Source organism: Cheilinus undulatus, linkage group 6 (assembly GCF_018320785.1).
Source record: "Cheilinus undulatus linkage group 6, ASM1832078v1, whole genome shotgun sequence".
NCBI lineage: Eukaryota > Metazoa > Chordata > Actinopteri > Labriformes > Labridae > Cheilinus > Cheilinus undulatus.
In genome coordinates this window covers 47123447-47135883 of record NC_054870.1, presented here as the reverse complement: position 1 = coordinate 47135883, position 12437 = coordinate 47123447, and the positions used below count along the sequence as shown (strand labels likewise).

At 36.0% G+C, this 12437-nt stretch overlaps 1 long non-coding RNA gene across 3 annotated transcripts in view; it reads right to left on the bottom strand.

Annotated features, from left to right (window-relative positions):
* Window positions 1-11540, bottom strand: part of LOC121510972 — a 97690-nt gene extending 86150 nt beyond the window's left edge. For all 3 annotated transcript variants that reach the window (XR_005992009.1, XR_005992010.1, XR_005992011.1), the window contains exons 1-2: window positions 11478-11540; window positions 11209-11349 (exon numbers count right to left, since the gene is read on the bottom strand). This is a non-coding gene — a long non-coding RNA (uncharacterized LOC121510972). The remainder of the gene's footprint in view (window positions 1-11208; window positions 11350-11477) is intronic.
* Window positions 11541-12437: the final 897 nt, after the last annotated feature.

Genomic DNA, 12437 nt, shown 5'->3' with positions numbered 1-12437 from the left:
AGAGTGAACCTCCTAGGAGAAAATATCTTATTCCATTGACCTCCACCCCAAGAAAAATAGGACTAAAAGATTTGAATAACTATATTTACAAGCATGTATTTCTCATCTTTCAGCCTTTTCATTTATATTTTTGATATTTTGGTATGCATTTGTCTTTAAACATCCATTTTACCCACACAATCAGTTATTTAGTTTCAGTATTGAACTTATTGCTACTATGTACAACTGTTTTTAACTGTGCTCCACTTCTGTGAATATTCTGCTGTTGTTGCCCTCCTCAGATGTGCATGTGTGTATTTACTTTTTTGTTTTCTCCTTGCATCTATTTTTTTCATATACTCCCGACATCATTGCACATTAGAGCATGCTCTCAGCTGACATTGGGAGATGAAATAAAGGCTGAATGAATGAATGAGTTTCAACTGAACGAGATGTTGAAAACAGAACAAGTACTCCCTGCTGGTTTATTGTAATGAGCATATTCTGATAATTGAATGAAAGACTACACAAAGAGGTATTCACAAGGACAGCTAGTAGGCACCAAAGCTTTGGTCTTAAGATCACTTGAATTCAAAGAAATGCACAAGTTTCTTGTGTTTCTTCTAGTGAGCACTTTCAAGGTAAAGTACTTCATTTGACAGAATCAGCAATGTTTGTGTGTATAAGGCCAATTCTACTTTGTTACTGTCTCTTACTTTCACAGCTTCAAAATACACCTACACACAACCATCCAATAAAATGCTTTTAGTAGCCATGGTGTCAACACAAGTGTCAGTAGCTGAGACTCTGCATACGACAACTGTTGCTAGATTTCTTCACCAGCTAAAGCTTTATGGGAGAGTGGCAAAGAGGAAGCCACTGTTAAAGAAAAAGTCCAGATTAAATCTGAACTGGAGTTCACCAAAAGGCATGTGGGAGACTCCATGGTCAAGTGGAAGAAAGTTCTTTGGTCTGATGAGACCAAAATGGTGCAGACAAGATGCTTTGTTGGTGTGCACTAAACGCTGCACATCACAACAAACACACCATCCCCACTGTGAAGCACAGTGGAAGCAGCATCATGCTGTGGGGATGCTTCTCAACAGCCAGCCCTGGAAGGTTTGTCAAGGTAGATGGTAAAATGAATGCAGCAAAATATAGGACAATCCTTAAGAATAATTTACTCAGTCTGATAGAGAAATACTGCTTGCGAGATTTATTTTCTAGAAAGACAATTCAGCAAAGCGACACAGAAATGGTTTAACCCTTTAACACCCGAGCCTCTGGACTCTTTTTTCCTTATTTTAACCATAAAAGGCCCAGAAAAAGTTTTCTGCCTGTCAGCCGCATCTCCCTGCTCTCAAAGCCCTGTTCTCAAAGCGACTTCATTTAGTGTACAGAGGAAGTGTGTCGGGAACTATTCAAAATAAAAGCATTCTGTACAAGTGAATGGAGTTTCTCTACAGAAAAGCTAAACCAGGCTTTTACTTTGAAAAACACAAACCAGAAAAGCATATATCTGCGCGTAATTGGCATATTTGTGGTCACATTTTGGTTAGAGGTGGAAATGCGCGTGTTCATGATTCATATCCTACATATATCCTCTGATTCTTTTTGCCTGTACATAAAATAAACCAAACATGGACACTGTATGAAAAGCATAGTGTACAATAAGTGGCATAAAAATGGTGTAACATTGAAATTTTTTTTTTTTAGTAGTCAGGGTTGAAGTTGTTGAAGAGATCTGAAGCACTGAAAGTTAAAAAAAATGAAAAATTAGTATTTTATTAACACTTTTCTGCATGTCCATTTTCTGGACAAACTAGGACGGATGGAGCTAAAATATGAAATTTCAATGCATCAAAATCAATTTTCCTACTCATCATTGGCATGGCCCAGACTCTATTTATTGAAAAAAAAAAGATTTTTTTTCTAGATCATTTTATATGGGAATTATGGTGTTTTTGTGTTTTTACCATAAAAAATACCAGTGACATGGTGTACAATAACTGGCATAAAAAGGATGTAAAATTGAATAAAAAAAGAAAAAATAGTGGTCAAGGTTGAAGTTGTTTAAGAGATTTGAAGCAGTGAAAGTAAAAAAAAAAAAAATGTTAAAAAATTATTATTTTATTAATACCTTTCTCTCCTTTAAATGTGCAGTGTGTAATATTTAGCCAAGTAGCCATTTAGCAGAACAAATTTGGTTAAAATAAACAGATTTGTAAGAAGGTCTATAAAAATTAGTGGTAAATCCCCTAAATACAAAAACATGCTAAAAAAAAAAAAAAAAAAAACTCAGAACAAGGCATTTCTTCATACATAGGGAGGGTCCTCTCCATGAATGACACCATCTTGGATTTTTGCATTTTGCATGTTTCTATGGTACCACAGAAGGAATCAAATAAATTACACACGTTTTTTTGTTTGTTTTTTAATTCAAATTCCACTTGTTGCCACAGTTTCCATCAAAGACATGAGCACTGAATCTGGATCTGACTGTTAAGTGTTGATATTCAATTTCACACACACTGCACCTTTAACTGACCAATGTTCTTTGTGTACATGTGTGATACATGAGATCCACTGTTATGTGCTAAGCTGCTGAGAACAACAGAGGAGTTAACTTGTTGAAGTCTGAAGTTTGACACTACATTGCTGTATTATTCAATAATGTCACATTAACGTCAGTATCCCCAGCTATTGCCACTTGTTGGGCTGCAGTTTACCATGTTATGGTCTCAGCACATTTTTGGAGCATTCAGTATATTTGAGCTTAATCCAGAGAATTTTTTGGACATTATCTGTCGTTGTTTTGGGTTGTTGCCATGAACAAGCATTTACATAAAGAAAGCATTTTTTGAAAAGGGTATTTAAATCCTGGGGATATTCCGGATCAGAGCCGATAAAAGCATCTTTAAAGGTACAGTGTGTAAAAATGAGACTATCAACATCTAACAGTCAATTCTGGAATGTGATGCTCATTTCTCTGGTGATAACTGTGGGAACCAGTGAAGTTTAAAAATCAATACATGTTTAACTGTTATTTGGTTCCTTCTATGGTGCCATAGAAACAGGCAAAATGCAAAAATCCAAGATGGCAGCTTCCTTGGAGGGGACCTTCCCTATGTATGAATAAAAGGCTTATTCTGAGTTAATGTAAAACATAAATTTAAAAAATGTGTCATCAGATGTCAACACTAATTTAGATCAATCTACTTATAAATGTTATGTTTCATTTTAACCAAGCTTGTTTAGCTAAATGCTAATAGGCTAAATATTACACACTGCACCTTTAAGTGATCGGAGATCTGCAGTTTGATCCGATCAGCCCAGCCCATCATTTACGTCAGCTGTTGTAAATGGAGCACAATTTACGACAGGCCTTTAACGCATCAGTAACACAACAAAGCAGCAGTTGCAACATTAGCATTCCTATGTTTAAAATGTCAGTGGTGTAGAAAAACTCCAAAAGTGAGAGTGAAAACATTCCAGTTGCCACTTGAAGCATCTGTAATACGACCATTTCAAGAGGTGGTAGCAGCAGTTAACACTACAAATTTGATCCGTCGTCTCCGAACTAAACATGCAGCGGAATACATTGACTTCACTGAAGCAACACACTCTGGACTTTAAGAGAACAGACAAGTACCCTCGAGAGAGTAATAAGGCACAAAAGATAACAGAAAAAGAGGTCAAATTCATCACTTTTGACAACCATCCCATCTCTGTGGTGGAGAATTTGGGGTTTTGTCATCTTCGTGAGCTTTTAGACCAACGCTATGCCCTGCCGTCTTGACCTTACATTACTGACAAGGCTTTACCGGAGATGTACAACAAAGTACGTGACAGCATACTAGAGAATTTAAAAAGCAGCTTCACCACCATTAGCTTAACTACAGATGTTTAGAGCTCAGATGTCTGCCCCATGTCACTGCTGAGTCTCTCTGCACAGTCCTCCACCTGTGAGTCAAAGCGTGCAGTATTACATGCATGCCTGTTTTGTGGGTCTCACACAGCAGAGCATGTAAAGCAGGCCATCGAGAATGTTCCTAACCAAGAAGCTAGACTTCATTTTAAAGTAACAGTGGGGGAAGAAATAAAAGTGAGGGAGGAAAAAGTGATGTAGCAGCTCCAGTTGCACTTTGAAATTGCACTGTAATACACAAGAGTGCCCTGTATTTGATATCTGGGTTTTATAGCAGTGCTAGTGTTTTGGTTTCTATCTGAGATTAGTTGTTTTGAATCTGTATGATTCATATCTTTTTGATCCTATTTAACCTATACTGTTTTGACTTCAGTTTTTGTTGTGACTAATACAGTCAAGTTGACGTGTAACTTTATTTATTTATTGACAGATTATGAAAGTGAAACTGAGCTAATACACCATTTTGAGTAGAAATGTGATTTTGTTTTTTACAACAATGTTGGCTGTACGGAGTTAAATGGAATAAGTTTGAGACATCTAGTAGTTATTCTGTTTACGTCAGTTATTTGTGTAAAAAAAAAAAACAAAAAAAACAATTGAAACTCTAATCTAAGTAATTATGACTATCGGATCAGGACTTGGTATCGGCAGATATTCAATATTAAAAAATCGGATCAAGATCAGAGGCCAAAAGTGCTGATCGAAACAACCCTAGATAATATCATACACAAGTTATAAGTCATGTATGTTGGCTTATAAATTAAATATTCTGATATCTGCTGGAGTTCAGTTGTCCACAACATCACTGTTAACCTCAGCAGTGATTTCCTTGCACACGTGGTGTTTCTGATTCCCTTTAAAGCCACTTTTCAGGGTACAAAAAAACACAAATATTTAATTTTTCTTACTTCTCTGACCTAGACACTAAAACCATCATAAAGGGATCATGGTGTTGTTACCATATCACGTATATCCATGTTGCAAACTCTGAAGGTCAGGCTGGGGGGTGTTATTCAAATGTTTTTCACTATGCTTTATTTATCAACAGTCACTAGGTCGTAAACTGTGATTGGCCAGATATGCACCCATTACTCACCTGTGGTCCTTGTCATAAGACAAGTTTTACACCCAAATCTCTGCCAGTTTTGGCATAAGTCAGATAACAAGGACCACTGTGACAACACTGCTTGAATGGCAGAATCAGTTATCACATATACTAATATCAAAGGTTTAATTCTGCACAATAGGTACAGTGATGCAGCAAATTTCACTGAAACAATCTAGTTTTGATGGATGTTGCTTCATTTTTATCATACTTTCCCATAAAGAAATCAAAAAAAGTCTATGCAAGAAAACATAAAAAGCATGCAATTTTTTGGCAAAAGGGTATTCAAATGTGGGTAAAAACTGAGCACTGAATAAAACAAACAGTCAGAATGAATCAAAGAGTAAAAGCAAAAATCAAAGACAAGCCAATGTGCTTATAAAAAAGCAGCTTTACTCTAGTATGCTTTTAGGAGTGATTTAAAATTGGGTCCTGACTCACAACGGCTTCTGTCCTCAGACAGGTCATGCAAAAAGCCTAGGGCTCAAACAGCAAATGCACAGTCACCTTTTTGGGGTGTGAAACAGATCACAGATTTTTGCTGGAGGGTCTTAGGCAGAGTCTTTGATCATAGAGGAGGAATGCTCTGAGATATACAGAGAAGCTGAGCAATACAAACCTTAATAATTCTTTAAAAATAAAAAATATACATTTTTAGAAGAGAGAAAAAGCTGAAAGTAGTAGTAATGTTTATCATATTCTTTGGACTTAAAAGAGCCAAGCTGCGGCACTCTGTTGAAGTCTCACAGCTGTTTCAGACTTGCAGTGTGTTTTGCATGTTGGCCATGTCTCCCTGCTGATATTCTTCCAAAGATTTACCTCAATAAACCTCCTACAATTGATTGACTTGATTCAGTGTATAAAGGAACCATGCTAGGAAAAATAAAGCATGGAGTTTCTCCAAAGAACTGCACGCTGTCTGAAATGGGCTTGAGGCATCTAATTGAGAGCCCTGGAGAAACAAGTGTAGGGAGAGCTGCAGTAGTCCAAAGGTGATGAGACTAGGGATGGAGATTGAAACTGGGTTACATGAGAAACCAGTTCAGCATTCCTCAAAACTTCAGAATCTGGAGCACAAATGAGTGTCCTTTGGCTATTGAATGGCCAACCATTAAAGCACATACAGATTGTGAATCAAATTAAGTCAAAATGCAGCAACAATGCTAACTATCCTTGTCCACTCAACCAGCCATGGTGAGATTCTCCAAACATAGTAAAAAGTCCTGATGGTTAAAAACAACAATCCTGGGCACCAGTTTAGCTTAGTTGGTAGAGCAGACACCCATATACAGAGGCTCCCCCTTTGATGGGAAACTTGAGTCCAGTACAAATTATAAAGCTGAACTCTTCAGCACATCTTCTATCTCCTGATACCAAGCTAAACCACATGGCATGAATTCTGATGAGCCTCACTGCATTACAGCTCATTTCCAGAGTCTGAATGTTGTCCAGCTCAGTGCTCACCACTGGGCTGAAGAGATGTGAAATGATTGCATTGCTGTCGCAGCTATCAAAGAGAGAGGCAGACCTGCACAGTCCCTCAGCAGACTCATGTCTCATGGAAGGTTTGGCATATTCAGAGTGGAAGCTAATACTTCAAATTCATTCAGAAAATGAAAAAGCAATTTTTCAAATATAAATAAACTGTATCAAGTAAATTAAGTCTTATTTCATTTCCACCTTTAATCTATTTACATGCATGGTAGATTCTGCTTATTAAGCATTAAGTGATTAGTTTAGATTACTCATGCATAAAGCATAAACGATAACAGAAGTGTACTGAATATATTTGAAAAATATTTAAATTGGGGTTTCTCTTATCTCTTAACACAATAAAAATATGCTCAGATGATCAAATTTAAAACATTTCTCTGTGGCACATAAAAGAGGCTCTGAAGTATTAAGAGAATTGATATGTTTGAACGTATGAATGTGCACCCTTATCACCTAGCTGACAAAAACAGTTGAAGCCTGAATTGTTTCAGTCTACATGAGGCTTTGCTCCATACCTCCACCTCTTGGATAAAGCGTGGAGCTAAGACAAACTCACAACTGATCTGTTTAGGAAATATTTTGAATGCATGAAAAATTTCTAAAAATATTTTAAAGACTGCATTCAGATTAGTTTTGACAGAATAATGTGCCTACTACGGCTGAACAATTTGGAAAAAATAATCTAGTTGGGATTTTTTTCTTCCAACATTGCGATTGCAATTTAACATGTGATTATTCTTCTTATAAACCATTCTATATTATAACGCTATACATAAAGCTAATTCCCCCAGAAATTTATATTAGATCTCCCAAAATCTATAAATAAAAGTTCAAAAATTCAAAGAAAATCTGCCCCACCACCCAAAAAAATCAAGTCAAATTCCCCCAAAAAGTTGAAAATAAGTCCTCAAATTTTCAGAAAAATACAAAAAAACCAAAGCAACTTCTTAAAAAATTACAAATAAATTAATTCCCCCAATAATTTGAATAACATTTTCCAAAATGTACAAATACATGTTAAAAAATTCCATAAAAATACCTAAAATTTTCTAAACAAATTTCAAATAAATTAAAATCGAATTCCCAAAAATTTACTAATAGATTAATCAAATTTTCAAGAGGACACTTTAAACTTTTTAAAGCAACCCCCCCCCCCCCCCATTCAAATCAAATTCCTAAAAATTTCAAAATACATTTCTGCAAAAATATCTAAAAAATCTAGGCATTAATTCCTCCAAAATTCAAATCAATCCAACAAAAATGTCTTGTTGCAATTATTTTGTCCTATATTGCAAACTTAAAAGGAATTGTAACGACTGGCGTGATGATTTTATGGATTTCTTATTTTGAAGAAGACAAAAATATACAAAAACAAGAAAAGTAAGAACTTTTGTCAATTATTCTAGAAAATTTTGGAACTTGAATGTTTGCATTATGTGTAGAGCAAAACACCTCTGCTTAAAAAAAAATGTGTTAAACAGGTATTTCAAAACACATTTATGGTCAAAGAAATATTGCACCCTCTGCGATTTGAAAATTGCAGTAGGTCACATTGTGATTTAATCCCCATTTCAATTAATTGCCCAGCCCCGGTGCCAACATATTTCTGAAAAGAACAACAGGCCACTCCGAAACAGACATAGATATTATCATTAACCAAGCAAGTTATCACTCCTACGCCATCATCTGTGTCATCTGCATGAGTTTAAACTAAAAAATGCTGATAGAGGTAATATCTCAGTATAGTTTTATTTAGTTACAGACTTTAATTATTAAAGTGAAACCTTGCTAACTTGAAATTTCATTTTGAGCCATAAAGTCCTGCAGGCAGAAGTTAAGGCAGAGATCTCTGGAGTATATTGATTTATGCCAGAGCCTTCATGGTGATAAAGAGCCAGAGAATGGTCTGCCACATGCCTTAAAGCAGATAATGCAAAAGAAAAAAATCAATAGTGAACCATTTCCACAGAGCTTGGAGTTAAAGTAGACAGACGGGTTTTATCAGCGGCAAACACTGAGGGACTGAAATGAGAGTGTACATCAATCCAAAAGAATTAGGTGATACATCTCAAACAGAAGCCAGCATGCTTTTGAGTCAGACATCATTCTACACTGTCTAATGGTTGAATAAAATTCAGCAAATATTACGGTTCATGTATTTAATATTTAATGTCTTTTGGGGAGGAAGGCTGATTTCCATTTTTTCTGCTTTCACTAAGTGTATACACAGGGATTCGGCTCGTCCTTTTATGGATGTCAGTGTTAGTTTAGGGCTGTGAGGCTGTCAACAGTCCACTGATCAGAATGTAAAAAAAAAATTAGGGACCAGGAGACCCAGCCACCTCTCTAGTCTGCCTCTTATCTAGCTGTAACAGTGCTGCATGGTTTACCAAAATTTTCAGTACTTTTCAGTACTTTTTCTTTTAATCAAAAACAGTACGGTACCAGAACCTTCTGGTTCAATGCTCACAGCCTGACAGGCTTACAGAAAACGTGAGCTCCAGAACACAAAATGACGTTTTGGTAATTAAGTGCCTCGTTTAGGTGCTTTAAAAACTTCTGGACAGCTAAAAAGCCTACAGTTACATGTTACGTACCATTAAAGTGGCTTTTTAGCGTGAGATTAAACGATCAGGTAAAAAACAGTCACAGTCTTTGAACCTATTAGTGCTCAGAGTGACCACAAAGCTGTGGATAAAAACAACACGTGATCTGGTCACTGGAGCAATGTTTTATAGAATAATATGAGGTTCGTGCAGGGCAGACCCCAAATAAACAATATTTTATGAATTAAATGTTTTCAAATCAAAGATATTTATGGAATCATATCAATGTATTTGTAAACTCAGTCTCCTGGTTTTGAACAAGCATTATCTTAAGTACTTGGTACATGAAATCCTGAATTTTCCTTCACATGTGCAGATGTGTTACAAGCAAGAAACATAATAAAAGATGTGCTCTATTTCTCCAACAGGCATGACACACAAACTTTTGCAAATAGCACAAGTATTTGATGGTCTCAAACTATAAAATCATCACACTTTACCTCAAACTACAAATTTTCTAACCTAACATGCCAGATGGATGTGTTTCACACATCCATCTGGGAAAGCTTCAATAGGAAATGTTTGAGAAAAAGCAGAGGCTGTCTATCACATCTCTACGGGCCAGTCAGAGCAACAAAACACAGGAAGTAGCAGCTATCAAGCTGCACGTGCGCAGCTACCAAGGAATACCACGAAACATGGCGACTATAGACATGGAAGTACTCAACTTTTGTCATTTTTGAAACGAAAACAACTCACTGCTGTTCTTTGATCTTCTTTTTACAAAGAAATATCGTTAAGTTCTGATAACTCTTGCGCTTTAGCAGCATCCACGCTAAGCTCTTCTGCCATAATTGCACCAGCCTCTTGCTGCTGCTTGTTTACGTGTGTGAAAGTACTGCCCCTTGTCTCTGATTGGTCCTGTCACTTTCTAACCAGGCCCAAACGGGTCAGATGGGAGCTTAACAAGATGGATTCGCCAGTGAAAAACAAGAGAATGGGCGTATCCATCTGCTTTTCAAGGTTAGAAATTTTCCTGATGAAAAACAAAATAAATGCATCAGACTCTGTGCAAGGCTTTTGTGTCATAACATTTTTCATCAGATTGATGGGCCTAAACATCCACCTGAAAAACTGGAGCAAATACGCAGAGACCTCAGAGGTCTTTGTAAAAAAAAATAAGCTTAATCTATACACCTTTTGAATCATGGCTGATTTAAAATCTAAAAAGGTGAAATGACGAAACCAACATGTATCAATACTGTTGATTCTTGATGCTCAATATGATTAAATATAAATTAAAGTGAAAAAAACAGTGCTTATTAGTGTAAAATCAATATTTCAGGGATGTACAATCTTGGATTTTTGCTGATATTTGACATATTGATATTTAAGAGTTAATCTTAGTTGATACCAATATCACTGCCAGTATTTAAATGTAGTTCAGACCTTGAACTTCAGTCTTTGAAACACTCTATATGAAGTTTGAGGATGAACAAATTAACAAAGACTGTTGGTCCAGCCTAAAACTCCTCTTACTTATTTGTTCATATGACCAATATCTAATGCTGATCTTTACAGCCAGAATATCGATTGTAAGAAATTTTTTAACTTACCGATAAGAATAATTCACTATTTAAGCTAACATTATCAAAATTTTACAAGGGTTTTGTCGCTACACACTGACTTAGCAGTCTAAAGCAGTCACTGTAAACAAATAAGTAAATAAAAACGTGTTGCTCTTATAAACTTATGCTGTTGGACTTTATTAGGAAAAAATATTTGTAAGGCATCCACAGGACAATGCTGGACAGTTAAAACCTAAAAGAAAATATGGGACATTTACCCCGGGTATTTCACTGAAATAAACCCTTATTTAAAACCTAAGAACTAGGTCAAGTATGTCAAAATAAAAAATGCTCTTGAAACCAGGAGCAAACCATGAGAAAAGTCACCGCAGAAGGTATTTTAGGGCTCACAGGTGAGAAACGAGAGAAGACACCGATTAACTGCGTCAAATCCACCGCCGAACAGCATATTGTAGCAGCAACCGTTTACTACTGCTTGCTATCTGCTAACAGAAGCTAACTTTAGCCTGCGGCTGCGTTACACAAAATAATGACCAAAGTAGCTTACTTTTAGCTCATGAAACTTACTTTAAATCCAGCTTGTCCTCCTCTTTATCCTCCGCATTACTCTAAACTCCATGTTTAGCGTCACATAATCTTCAGCCACGTTAGCATCCTCCTGCTGAAGTCTCCGGTGCTGTCGCCATTTTTGTTATCTCTCTCCTGTTTCTAACAACACATTTAAAAAGAAAAACAGCGGTCCATTAGCAGGTCACTTGCTGTAAAACACCAGAAACCGTTTCGCAGACTCGTTGTTGCTATTTATTTTGAAGTTTTAAAAGAAAAATTTTCCTAACCCAGAAAAGCCAGCAGGTAAAACTTGCCAACTGATTCCTGAAGGCAGCAAACGTTTATGGTCGTCATTTTCTTCGTGACGTCATTTTTTCCGTTTTTATTTATTTTTAAAATTATTATATTAACTAATATGGAAAATTTTTATATCTAATTATAATTCATTTCACTGTTACAATATTGTGAGGACATTTTTATCCCGTACCTCGACACATTTATACTATGGGGAGGGAGTGCAGATTGTTCCAGGGGGATGGTCCGTTTAATGATGCATAATTAGTTGTCTTTTATTTTAATTTTAAAATACAAGAATCTGCATAATGAAAGAGGTAATTTTCTATTTCAAAAATGAATGAGTTAAAGATCAAAAAAGATTCTGTTTTCATATTCTGGGCATTAAATGGATTGCAGTGTGTCAGAGATCCTAACTCTTAATAAAATGCTGAGGAGCTGTCCTCAGTTTGCAGATATTTTATGTTTATAACATATATGATATGTTACAGTTGAGGTAGTATCAATAAAGCACCATAAATCACTGTTAGTAGATGTAGATTTGATTTCTTTATTGTCATTGTACAAGAATACACAGCAAAACTGGTGCTCTCAAGTTCCAGGCTCAATTTGAAAGCATAATATAAAGATAAATATATCAATAAATGTAATATGAGGGGGGGAAAGCATCAGTTTACTCAAACTCTCCATTCCACAAATATTCAGCCTTTTTACCAAAACACACATTGCCAAAGGATGCAATGAAATAAAACACATATAGTCTATATCAGGGGTGTCAAACTCAATCACAGCAAGGGCTGAAATCTGAATTTAGGTTTAAACTGAGGGCCTAACAGGGTCAAGATTTAACAGAAAAATGTCAACCGTGTTTTCACAGGTAATTACTTTTGGGAGAAATTAAACGTTGATGATAAATGATTGAGATTTCTAAAAGAAAAAAGTCAAAATGATTA